We start from the raw sequence: 13,699 nt of genomic DNA, 5'->3' as shown, positions 1-13,699 counted from the left end.
GTTGCAGATTGCCGTAAAAACTCATTTGTTTCTAGGATTCACTTTGTAGAATTTAGATGTAGGATTCACGAAGGGGGTGACGGTTCATTCACGGCTCCATCACCTCAAGCCCGGTTCGCCACGCAGTTCATCGCACAGCCACCTTACCACGTCTTTCGAGAGGCGATAGTGTTCTTGAAAATGAACGTCGTCCATGTCAAACACATTGGCGTGGTTTAAATACCTACGCCGACGGCAAAACACGAACGAAAACGCTGCCATTTTGGACGCTTCTCCCTGATCTCGCGCCCAACTCGCCCAAACTCGCCTAGGTCGGAGCCGGCAAGCTTTTCCCATCAGCGGCGGCTTCTGCCAAGTCACAATGACGTCACCGCATCTCGCCGCGAGTTCCGAATATGCAACTCTCCGACCGTCTCAAACCCTCCGTTTTACGTCACGATCTAGGGAGTGTCGGCGCGTGTCGTCATGCACGGCGCCGACCAATCGCGGCGGTCGGCGAGTTTGGCAGAGAACTCGCCTCGATCTCGCCGCGCCGAGCTTAGCCCCCCTGGGGGGCTAAGCTCGTGTTCGGAGCTAGCCTCGAACCAGTAGTAGTTAGTTCCGCGTCACCGCAGAGGACGCTGAGGTATGAGTCGTATAAGCATCGTTAAAGGGATACTGAACCAAAGAATTTAGTACCCATAATAAGTGGCGCACGTTCTTTCCACGAGCCAGCAGTCACCGGTGTGCGCGAGCACACGCAACAAAAATGACGTCAAAGACCTCATGAAATGCATGGGCTTCGGGCCAAGGGAGAATAAAGACAGGCTTTTCATCTCTACAAGTGAAAGCTACGTGCTTTTTAGACCAATTAATCGCTTACCTTTTACACCAGACACCACTGTGTAGATGAAAAACTTGTTTTTATTCTCCTTCGGCCCAAAGCCCAAACATTTCACTGTCCTCTTAACCACGAATGGAGCTCTCTGACGTCATGTTTGTTACGTTTGCTCGCGCACCGGCGGCTGCTGGCTCGTGGAGAGAACGCGCGCCACTTATTATGGACACTAAATTCCTTGGTTCAGTATCCCTTTAAAGCCCCTTGATAAAAGCGTGTTTTTACAAGTATTGCCAGGCATTGTTGTGGGAACACGCAAGACACATGCCACGAGCGTGTGCTCCGCCACCATTCGCTTCCAAAGGACGCTCATTTCAGTTCTGCGCCGCCATTTGCTTCCAAGAGCCGCTCGAGACACGGGACTCGTGCACTGGTGCACTTGGCGCTATTTGTAAAACAACCGCAACCACATCGAGGCGCTTTAAGCATCGTGGGTATGAGGTTCCTCCTTGGCGGCCACGGTGTCGGCGGCGTATCGTGCTCGCCTTTTTCGCGGTGTGGTGGTGGTGTGCTGCCACCACACCAACGGAGTACACCGGTGGTGAACTGCGCATGCGTTACTACGGGAGACACACGCGCAGTTCGTGCCGGACGGCCCAGCGTGCCGTATCGGATGTGCAAAAACGGTTCGCTAAAACTCTCTATTAGGGAGTTTTAGAGAACCATTTTAGGGCGCAGCTCTTAGGCACCCGTTTCCGGCTTGAGCAGCGACGGCATCGCTATCGCCATTGGCGTAACTGTGAGGTTACGTGACCCCCGTGAGGTCACGAAGGTCACGTGACCTCACGGTTACGCCGACGGCGGCGCCAACGCCGCTCGGAGGGAGGAGTAGCAGGTTGGATGAAGAGGTGAGGAGGAGGGAGGAGGGGTATACGCTCCCCTCAGTACCCTTCCCTCCTCCTCCTCAAGAGCTGCGCTCTAATTCTGTTTTCATGGAGTTGTAGGCGGCTTTCATTTTTTGCACATCCGATACGCTACGATGGGCCCTGCGGTACGAGCTGCGCATGCGCTTTCACGGAAGTACTCACACGCGCAGTTTGTACCGGGCGGACCATCGTACCCTATCGGATGTACAAGATACGGTTCCCTAGAACTCTCTGATATAAAACGGAGTACCCCGCTAATGAAAGGCCTACTATGTAATTCTGGAGCTGGCCGAGAAACAAACTTGGAAACCTTCGATGACTCCATGTAGTGACCCTGCAGCGAAGAACGAGCAACGAATTTCGCGCGGCAACGTTCGCACCCGCAAGCGTCGTGAGAACAGTGGCTCTGGAGGACCAATGCGCGATGATAACGTGCCATTGGCCGGGAGACAGTTGTCGCCCGGCCACTGGCACACGCCCTAAAGAACAGAATCCACCTTTTTTTTTTAGCTTCGCTCCGGTTGAATATTCCGAGCAGGGGGGCTAAGCTCGGCGCGGCGAGATTGAGGCGAGTTCTCCGCCAAACTCGCCGACCGCCGCGATTGGTCGGCGCCGTGCATGACGACACGCGCCGACACTCCCTAGATCGTGACGTTAACGGAGGGTTTTGAGGCGGTCGGAGAGTTGCACATTCGGAACTCGCGGCGAGATGCGGTGACTTCATTGTGACGTGGCAGAAGCCGCCGCGGATGGGAAAAGCTTGCCGGCTCCGATTTAGGCGAGCTTGGGCGAGTTGGGCGCGAGATCGGGGAGAAGCGTCCAAAATGGCAGCGTTTTTGTTCGTGTTTCGCCGCCGGCGTAGGTACTTAAACCACGCCAATGCGTTTGACATGGACGACGTTGATTTTCAACGACACTATCGCCTCTCGAAAGACGTGGTAAGGTGGCTGTGCGACGAACTGCGTGACGATCCTGGCTTGAGACGGTGGAGCCGTGCACGGACCGTCGTCACCGTTGAACAGCAAGTCCTTGTGGCGTTGCGGTTTTTCGCGACGGGAAGCTACCAGGGGTTGGTGGGGAGCGACCGAAATCTCTCCGTCCACCAGACTACGGTGAGCTCAGCCGTCCGTGCCGTGGCCGTAGCCATCGTTCGCCGCCTGGGACCCGCGTGGGTCGCTTTCGCCGAGACCGTGGAAGAACGTGCGGCTACGACGCCCGGGAGGGTGCCTCGTCGCCTTCCTGCGACGAGGCACCCTCCCGGGCGTCGTTGGGTGCGTCGACGGGACGTTTGTGGCCATCAAGGGTCCGTCACGGTTCGACCGAACCGTCACCAAGGCGTTGTATTGGTGTCGCAAGCTCCACTACGCGCTAAACGTCATGGTGGTAAGTTTCCATTTTTGGCTCCTACCGAGTTTGAAACATGTGGTCACGTTTGTTGTAATCTGAAATCGTTATAAATCGGGGGCTTGGGGGGGGGGGGGGGGGGGGGGCTGGGGGCTGGGGTTGAGGTGACTGGGATGTCCACGACTTGGGGTGCGGAGAGGGGGATGGGGGGTCACAATGCATGTGTATATTTAGGGTCGGCTAAATTTGTTTGTTTTTTTTTGGAGGAGGGCGGTCTGGTTGGGCTCGCTGGCTGGCTGGCTGAAGCCCCATGAGCCCTCCCCCTGGCTACGCCCCTGGGTCCGAGTAGTAATTGCTGCACAGCTCTATGGACATTGTAAGAGTGTTGGGAGACGTGCTTCTATTCATAATTTATACCAGTTGATGTGCACCGAGGGCACCGGTAGAAGCATATTGCACAATACTATTGACAGATGCTTATTTCTTTCTCACAGTGCGCGGGATCACTGCTAAGTTGTCTTTTTCAAAATGAAAGGAACGTAACAGATGTACACAAGCTGCGATCATCTGTTTGTCTCTCTCTTATCGCACTCTTATTTGTTGCAGGTGTGCGACGCCAACATGCGAATCCTGGCAGTCGACCCTTCGATGCCTGGCTGCTCACATGACGCCCTTGTGTGGAGGCAGTCTTGGGTGCGGCAGCAGTGCATCGCTGGCAGGCTCATCAGGCACGGGGAGTACCTACTCGGTGAGTGTACCTAAAGTGGCAGCACATTGTCAGCTCGCATGAAAACAAAATGCAGAGTACCCAGACGTTTCTTGACTTTCACATGAACAGATTGCTGTAGAACTATACACCAGTGTTTGGATGACTGGCCTAAAGCAAGGCATCATGCAAAGGCTTACTTTCATGTCCTTGCTCGAGGCTCTGGAGCAGAGATGAGGAATTTAACAGTTCATCTTTAGTGCATTAGGGTCGAAACTGTTGAAATCAAGAAGTGTTGTCAGTTAACCACTGAATTACACTAGGCACTGCGAGAATAGGAAAGAGAGGAGTGGGGTTGATAGGTGCTCCGTGTCCAGCCTCCAGCTGCAAACAAGCTCCTTCAAGTGTACCATTGCGTTTTATTTCAATCTCATCAAGGTGAGACTCTCGCGGGTAACAGACATGAGAAATACTCTTGAAGATAGCCTCACGGTCCTCATTCCCAGAGCTTCCACAGCATTTTCCAAAAACTCGTTTCCAAGGCGTGTCATCATCACCATAGTCGGTGTCATCTGTAAAAACTTGTTGAGACGGCAAACACCTGATATTGGTTGACAGGTCTGCGGCGTCTCTGGCATGCAAATAAGATATAGCGGTGGTTTCAACAAGCAGTACTCGTTATCAGCACAACTCGGAAGCTACAAGGTTAACGCTGAATGCACACCACCTGCTTGTGGAAACGGCTTATGGAGGGTCGGACGGGATAAATCAAATTTGGTTGAAACGCAGCATGTGGTTCACATATCTGAGATTAGACTTGCTATTTTTCATGCAGGAGACAGTGGGTACCCGTTGGAGCCATGGCTCATGACTCCCGTGCCTGGCCGGCCAGCTGTCTCCACACCTGCCGGGCGTTACAACGCTGCCCACGCCTCAATGAGGTCGGTGGTGGAGCGCTGCATTGGGCTGCTGAAGAGTCGTTTTCGATGCGTGCAAAAACACCGGGTTCTTTACCACCATCCAAGGATCGCCGGCACGATCGTGGCAGCCTGTGCAGTGCTCCACAACATCTGCCTCAGCGCAGGGGAATCGGATCCGGGATCATCGTCGTCGGAATCCGAGTCAAGCAGCGGCTCTGACGATGACAGCGAGGCAGACGAGAGCAGTGACGCAGCACGAGAGCGCAGAATCCTGCAGTCGAGGCGCCTCTACATTGAGGGTAAGGCCATGCGGGACCAGCTTGTGCTTGGAGCTACCACAAGTCATGTGCGTCGTGTACGTCGCCGGCTTCACCGGATCCGCCATCGTGGTCGCCACCAGTGATGGTCTCATACTTTCTAAGTGTAATGCGTGCTCAGTGCTGTGGATGTTCTGCCGGAGCCTTCTTGGACCCCGTGTGTGTGCCTGTACAGTAAGGTCTGTGTTGTGCCGGAGCCTTCTCGGACTCCGTGTGTGTGCCTGTACAGTGAGGTCTGTGTTGTGCCGGAGCCTTCTCGGACTCCGTGTGTGTGCTTGTACAGTGAGGTCCATGTTGTGCCGGAGCCTCCTCGGACTCCGTGTGTGTGTCTGTACAGTGAGGTCTGTGTTGTGCCGGAGCCTTCTAGGACTCCGTGTGTGTGTGCTTGTACAGTGAGGTCCATGTTGTGCCGGAGCCTCCTCGGACTCCGTGTGTGTGTCTGTATAGTGAGGTCTGTGTTGTGCCGGAGCCTTCTCGAACTCCGTGTGTGTACCTGTACAGTGAGGTGTGTTTACTGCCGGAGCTTGCTCGGACTCCGTGTGTGTGCCTGTACAGTGAAGTCTGTGTTGTGCCAGAGCCTTCTCGGCCTCCGTGTGTGTGCCTGTACCGTGAGGTCTGCGTTGTGCCGGAGCCTTCTCGGACTCCGTGTGTGTGCCTGTACTGTGAGGTCTGCGTTGTGGCGGATCCTACTTGGACTTCGTGTGTGTGTGTGTGTTTGCCTGTGGGTGAGGTGTGTTTACTGCCGGAGCTTGCTTGGACTTCGTGTTTCTGTACAGTGTTTCCACTGTCCTTTTCGCAAGATTCGCAGGTATGTGGATCCTATGCAGTGTTTTAAGCTTTTTGTTCGGTGTTCCTTTGACAGGTTTCACGTGTACGGGTGTCACGTGAGAAGAAGTAGTTAGTGACGTCATGTTTGATGTTCTTTTTTGCGAGTTTCACAGATACGGGTGCCTCAGGAGAACAAGTAGTGACTCTGACGTCATGTTTGATGCACATTTTTGCAAGTTTCACTTGTACGGGTGTTCCGTGAGGGCAAGTAGTGACCCTGACGTCGTGTTTGATGTTCTTTTTTGCAAGTTTCACACGTACGGGTGCCTCAGGAGAACAAGTAGTGACTCTGATGTCATGTTTGATGTACATTTTTGCAAGTTTCACATGTATGGGTGTTCCGTGACGCCAAGTAGTGACCCTGATGTCGTGTTTGATGTTCTTTTTTGCAAGTTTCACACGTACGGGCGGCTCAGCAGGATGTGTTTTTGCATTAGACTTTTGTTGCGGCATTTCTGCAAGGGTACGGATGAAGGTACCTTACGCAGTGATGCCCGGCTAGCAAAGTGTTTGCTAGAGGGGAAAGGAGCTGGTATCAACACCTTTACCCACGCATGTGTTGAACCATTGATGGAGCACATTGCCGGGCAGTTTATAACTCTTCTCTCAACAGTTGCTTCCGAGGAGGCTCATGGGCTCTTGTTAAACTCAACTGACAAATGTAGTTTGTTATACGCCCTGTTTTCGTCAGCCAACATGCATTGTTCAAGATTTCGCTTCGTGTACAGATTCCTCCGTGCTTGCAGAGGTTGCGAGGTATCTAAAACTTCAGAAAAAGCGCTTGTGAAAAAAACTTTTTCACAACATGCATATAGTTGTCGGTCCCTGCCTGTGAATGAATAGGTCACACTGACGCATAGCTTAAGGCAAACAGAACTTGCTCTCAGTTCTAATCTTTATGGGGAAGAATGTTTGATGGTTGCAAGAACAGGGGCCTTGCAGTCCAGAGCTTGCACAGCTGGTTTCACGAGCTCTTCAAGACAGAAGCTTTGGGTATCTCCTAGTCGCAATGCTGTTCAAGGACGGGGTGGGGGGGATATTAGCTCAGCCTCGCAACTTTTGTCGTTACAAGGGAAAAGGTTACATGATTTGTTGTTATTGATGGAGGTGAGGGTTAATTTGTTTACATGTTCCATGTCCCTCGTAGGTTGGGACGCCAGCTTTTGTTACAAAAGGTCATACGGCCACCTACATAATCAAGAGCGGCAGTAGTTCATTTCACAAAATGTTGTAGATTTCTCCACGTAAATGTTTGTGAAACATGCTAGAAAAGAAATAAAATGACCACATCTTGTAAAACATCTTTGTTGACAATGATTCATAGAATACTATTAGGAATACAGTCGCCCACCAATTTTTCGGATGCAGATAACTCACACTTGTTCGATATTTCTGGCCTAAAGGAGGAACCGTCACCTACCCGATAGAAAGAGTGCATATTCACAACTGATGTATCGGACAGCTTGAAGTCCGAACGTTTCATTTTTTGGAAAAAAATCGTCGCGAGCGATCAGCACGAAGCACCACCGCCATGCGGCTATTTTTAATTCTTGGTTTGGCAAGCCTCATTGAGTACTGCTAAGTCTACTGCTAAGTGATGGTGTATGGGTTTTTTTCTTTTATTCTAGCTGCTTTTCATTATCATCATCATTGTTCTTACCATTTTTCTTTGTTGATTCGCCATTGCAGTCGTGGACTTGCACCTCATCTCGACCTCGTTTCGGTGGATCGTGTTTTTGGAAAACGCTAGCTTGGACGTCATTGCCCATCTGTTCTTCGCTGCTATGATGTTTTGCTAAGAAGCGCAGAAAGTACTCGACCATAACGCTAGAAAAGAAGGCAGCAATTCTCAAGTTAATAAAAAGTTGCTGAACGCAAACGGGCGTAACCTAAAACAAGGCGCGTTGACATAACCCGAAGTAAGCTACTATTTATGGCTTTTTTAAGCCGGCTTAGACGTAATAAAGGCAGTTTTTAATCTGCTGAATTTTCAGACTACTATCTTATTCAGACGGTTTTTCAATCAGTGCGAAGTCCGAAAAATCAATTGGCGACTGTATACATTGTCCTAGAAATAATTATGCAGGACTACATACTCTGTAGCATTTCATAAATAAAAAAACGGGTAGGAGTGACTTAGTCCAACTGCGGCGGTGTTGGGGGCCTGCTCAGCACAAGCACGACGCGCTGGAATGTGGTGGCCAACATGGCCACAAGCAGCAGGAGTGCTCTGGGCACCTGCTTGCCGCAGCCTGCTGTACCATGGCTGCGGCTTGCCGCTCCATCGCCGCAGCCTGCCGCTCCATCGCTGCAGCCTGCCGTTCCATGGCAGCGGCCTGACGTTCCGTTGCGCTGCATTGTCGCCTCATTTCGGTTAGCAGCGATTCCACGTGCTGGATTGATAAGAGGTGCATAAGATAACTCGGTTCACAAAAAGTTGCCTGTTTGTCACCATCAACCTGTTTCAACACTCGGTACTCCACATATTTTGGACATGTCCCCAAGACAAGTAAGGCCTGTAGCTGTTTCCAATTGCCCGAACATCATTTTGTTGATATGTTGTTCAACGACATGCGCAATTTAAAGAATATCAGAATGTATATTATTTTAATACCAGTGTATCATGCAACTTGCAGCAATCGGAGCCATCAGTCTAATCAGATGACCTGATAAATGTATAAATTGGAAGCACCCCATAATTTGAACATTTTATACTTGCTTTGCTTATTATCATTCTTCCGAATAATTTGGCTTTCTGGAATTTACTGTCGGGACATAAACAACGAAAACACTCATTATGATGAATCCGAGATAACTCTAAGTACCTCCCCCCCCCCCCCCCCCCCTCTGTGTGATTGTCGAAAGGAAATTTTGGGCCGGGTATGGCCGTATATATAGCATCTATCTTTCTCTAGTCAATCCGTAATCTTCCCTGGTCACGCCTGTACCAGGAACACCAAATTGTAATAGCTGTTATTTTTCTCATCATTAGACCATCAATTCTGTACCATAACCGTGCTGCTGAAAGGATAGGAGACAGCAAAGGCATGCACTAACAAATATTGGTACATGCACATGCACCAAGACATGTCAGATGACATCAGCCACCGAGGCAGATGCCGCTTGAGGAAATAGGTCCCATACCCGTTCCGAAGCAGCAGCCCTCGCCTCTGCGAGGTCCACCAGGCGTCGTTGGTCTTGAACATATTCCTCGGCAGCATCATGGCCCCCTTGCGTTTTCGACGCCGTGGTGCCCGTACAGGACACTGTGCAAGGGTGGTTGGCTGGCTGGGAACTAAGGGCGAAAGCAATTGTAAACAAAGTATGAGGTGAACGAGACACAGCCAGTAAGCAGCAAGCAAGGACTCTTTGCCAAGCTCCATGTGCTATCTCAAAAAGTATTAGAAACACCTGATAAATACCATAATATGCCCAGAATGTGCATGTTTCACAGTACATGTAAGGGTGCTACTTTTAAAATGTGTGGAAATTATTCAAAAGGTAACTTGGCCACCCAACTGATTGAACTGACGCGTCGTGTCGGCTGCTTCTCCAAGCACACCCGTGCACGGCAGTCAAGGCTGACGCAGGTGCAACAATTCTGAACGTTAAGGCCTGCCATATGCTATGTATACTTTGTGCAATATTTTTTTCTTTTTAACTGAACATATGCTTAGACACTAATTTTTCAGAAATCTCACACTTCGATTGCACATTTCCTCAGTATTTTCAGGCAGCACTCTTAATGTGGCCCACATGTTGCTCTTCCATGCAGTTATCTTATGGACGCGTGCATTGTCAGACCTCGAGTCTGAATGTAATGTAATAAGCCATGCATTTGTCTTAATTTAGGATCATTCTTAAATTTGTTCTCACAGGCAGGACATATATGATTCGAAACACTGATAGCAATGCTTGCTATAGCAAGAAACTTACCGGATGTGTCGGTCGTGCCCTCATTTCCAGGTGACAAAAGCCCGGAAGCTGGTGGTGCAGCTTGGTGTCCTGTTTATATTTGTTCATATTATGAAGGACACATATCAACTGAAACACAGACAGCATTGCTTACTATATTGACCAACTTACTGGATGCACCGCTTGTCCCTGGAATCTCCCCAACCGAAACTCTTGTTGGCGACTCGGGTGAATGTGGTGGTGGTGCACCCTGAAAGTGGTGCAGGGTTTTGAAGGTAAATATCTCCGTCGTCTAATGGCAAGAGGGACTTAGAGACGGAGGCAAAACAATACTTTTTGGTGAAATGGAAAATGGGGAAACTTATTGCTGTATGCTTCAGCAATATTTACAGGTGTCGACACTGCACTATGAAACAACATTCAGAAAACTGTGTTTTGCTTTTCTTTTAGGCTGTGGCTAGGGTTCCCTCCAGACAGAACAATTGTCATCACTAGGGTCCTGTCGAGACGGAAAGTTAACAAACCTTGTAGACTTCCGTCCAGACAGAATCACATTCACCACTGGAGGTCCATGCAGAGAGAACTCTAGCCGCCGCTCAAATTCCGTCCAAACTAAAGAGAAACACGCGACAAGCTCCGTCCAGCTACACGGGGGTTGGTCGCTATATGCTAGTGCCCCTAATCCATTTTCGGAGTAACAACTGGCAATGTTCCAGTGTCAAGTTTAATTTAGTCTTTAAGTTAATTGCGATTGTCCCAGCAATCATGTTTTTTTAAGTTTGTATTTATTGAAAGCCAGGTACAGTGAATGTGGTGGATCATTTTCAAAGTTTTATTTAGGAATGACAACCATTCTAATGCAAGACCTGAGGCGGGGTGTATTCTTATAATGACGGGGCAGTTCCTGTCTCCACTTCCCTCAACGTTTCTCCTAGATTGCAGCATATAGTTTTGTAATTAGGTTTGAATAAAAAGAAGCTTGTGTTGTGGCTCCAGGTTGCAAATATTCACAAAAAATATCCTTGGCGTCCGAAAAAATTGACTGAGAGCTTCTTATTGTTTTTCAATCTTGAAGACGAAAAGACAAAATGCTATCCACTAGGCCCTCTGGACGGAACCCTGCTAAGCCTGCTACCGTTCCACCTGGACAGAACTCTCCTGCGTCTGCTGCTGTTCAGACTGGACTGAACTCTGGACACTCCATTCCTCTTATGTTCTTTAGACTTGTCACATTCTGATCCCAAGCAGATCAGTGTGCATGCTCCATGCTCATTTCAAAACCATGAAACAAAAAAATAACCACATTGGAAAAATCGGCATGTTAGATGGAAGTTTACCCCTTATGTTCCGATGCAGCCTCTTATTCGTGTAGGTATCCTCGCCAGATACCACACTTATGTGGTGTGCTCGACACTTGGCCCAAAATCCGTAGAATGTGCTAAGCGACCAGCCTCAATTTCTCGGTGTCCATATGTAATACACCTGTATAGGTCCTATGCACAAATAGTCTACTTAGCGCGTCCCAATTTTTCTTGTTTATGTACAATCATTTCAGCTTTAGAGAAGCTTACGTTCTTACCTCTGGCCGACCAGGCAGCTTCACGGAGCCGCAATCGTTAGATGCGTCGTGGCCAACGACGTCCAGAACGACGCCGGCCTCGCCGGGTACCGAGCCGCCGCCTGTACCGCTGGGCAGGAACGTCGAAAAATGAGTTCTTTCTGATTCGCAGGTATACACAGATTGCACTGACGGGAATTGGGAGATCACAGGGCTCCCTCTAGATATCAATGTGGCTCCGTAAGGCCAGCGTTCCCGAACAATGACGGGCACATACAGGTTACACATCAAGGATCAAGGGTCACTACTACTCACCCACTGCTCTGGCGGAAATCTACTGCCTTTTTTTTTGGCCAAGGACACCTTGTCCGTCCAGTAATGTCGCCACCGGGCGGGCGACTTTATGGCTGGTCCGAGGGCGTTCAGTTCAGCCGTGAGCTGTCTCCACAGCTTTTCTTTGCTTTCGCGCGTTACCCCTCCAGTAAAATCACTGGCGGCGCGTGTAATTTGCGGGTGGTCGCGCATGAATGAATACAAGTGCTCTTGTTGAGCAGCAGAAGCTCGAGGCTGCAGTCTTTTAGCTTGCATCGCGCTTTCTTGGCCGTCGTCCATGGTGTTCTATTCGCCCGCGTTCGCTCATAGCAGACGAACAGCATGCTCGCAGTGATTCCTATAAACACATGGGTTTTTACGGCAATTCGCAACCAGGAATACAATTTATTATTACCTAAAGGCTTTGATAATTAGCATCCATGCTTTTTCCGATTTTTATTTGTCATTTCCGATTTAAATCAAATTAAACCCTTCACTGCGGAGCGTAGGGGCAAATCGGAGCTACGCTGGGGATCTCGCCGGCGTCGGGGGGGTCGGAAATGTAAGAGGAGGAGTGGGAAACTCGCCGGGGCGGAGTTAAAAGAAGCTCGTCCCCTCCCTCGCGACGCTGCATCGGAGAGATTCCCGCCGAGGCGAGCTTAGCCCCCCAGGCGTTCACCCATAGTGCACGTGCTTTCGTCAAACTCGGAACTAATCCTTCCCCCTAATAATCTCCTCCCCCAGCATTAATCAGGCCCCACACATGTGTATACCTTCATAGCCCCGTCAAAGAAGTTGTGCAGTGTCGATGAAACGAATTCGGCATTCGTCGCGTGTGGCTAATTAGTTTCACATTTGACGGCATCGGTGGCGACGGATCTCGGGAAGGAGAGTCTTTTGACGTTACCTAACCGCTGGATGACATTAGGCGACATTCCTAGCCAATAGGGACGCGATATTTAACTCCATATTTTCACCCGAATAATTATAGCACCGGTCTCTTCAGAAAGGTTCTGTCCATAGCTTGACGACCTTCCCATGTCTAAGCGGGATCGATGGCTTAAGCCGGGTCGACACTGTTCACACATCATACAAAAGACAGTTTGCAAACCAGAGTCACCGCAATATTCGTGGTTCCAATGCCGCGTGCCAATTTTTCTCCTTGAACTCATTGTCATGAGGCAATCGAAGCAGGGATCTCACGGTGACTCACGTTCGAATATCTATGCAGACTGTATTTTGTATGATGTATAAGCGGTAAGCGGTGTGGCCCCTGGCTTTAGTGTTCAACGATCCGCAGCTCGGAAAACGTGAGGCGAAAGCTCGCGTTGCAGAACCCAGGGTTCCTGGGTTCAAACCGCGCCCCTGCTCATCTTGATATGGGCGAGCATCGTACCGGTGTGCGGTCGTGTAATGCGCTGGCTGAATTTCTCATTTACAGTATTGGCGACGTGAGCGATCGAAAGCGTCCCTGTGGTCGGCCCACCACAATTGGCCGAATGCTCACTATGACGTCAGCAAAGGATGTCTCATCAACGGAAATAAGAGAAATGTAAGAACTTCAATTTTGACGGTGTTGGCAGCGTTCCTTTGAGAGCGCTAGGATTTCAGGCTTCCACCATGCCCATTACAAACACCATCGAACTTGTTGAACACAAGGTAATGACGTCACGAAAGATAACCAAACGAGAGCGCCACCGAAGCACCTTGTCGCTAATAGACACAAGACACACATTGGGGCTAACTATCGTTTTCCTTTCTAAACAAACGCAGGGCACGATGTCCATGACCAAAAGTGAATATTAATTCCCCTTATTGTTTCCTCTTTCCCCAGACTTTATCTTTGTTGAGGCACCATACTGGAATAGCCACGACAGTCACGCCTTTTTGTAAAACAAATGAGCGGAAGTAAGAACGCACTTATGTCCCATCTTTTCTAATTATACCATTTCAATTCAACGCTATACAATGTGAATACTACCATCATTTACAAAAGCGAACTGACACGACAGCAATACAAGTATACACGCTTTAAACACGCGCCAGATTTAGCCGC

The 13,699-nt window shown here is 49.7% G+C and overlaps 1 long non-coding RNA gene and 1 pseudogene across 1 annotated transcript; one reads left to right on the top strand and one right to left on the bottom strand.

Moving 5' to 3' along the window:
* The first annotated feature begins 2,535 nt into the window (after nt 1–2,535).
* Nucleotides 2,536–5,849, top strand: LOC115310813 (annotated as a pseudogene).
* A 3,251-nt stretch (nt 5,850–9,100) lies between these two features.
* LOC115315993 lies at nt 9,101–11,439 on the bottom strand. Its single transcript, XR_005714749.1, has 4 exons — nt 11,353–11,439; nt 9,945–10,023; nt 9,795–9,863; nt 9,101–9,153 (listed from the first exon to the last, which is right to left on the bottom strand). It is a non-coding gene; the product is annotated as an uncharacterized LOC115315993 (long non-coding RNA).
* Between the last annotated feature and the right edge of the window lie 2,260 nt (nt 11,440–13,699).

This window comes from Ixodes scapularis, unplaced genomic scaffold (genome assembly GCF_016920785.2).
Source record: "Ixodes scapularis isolate PalLabHiFi unplaced genomic scaffold, ASM1692078v2 PGA_scaffold3__209_contigs__length_174095766, whole genome shotgun sequence".
NCBI lineage: Eukaryota > Metazoa > Arthropoda > Arachnida > Ixodida > Ixodidae > Ixodes > Ixodes scapularis.
This window is presented reverse-complemented; position numbering and strand designations above follow the sequence as displayed.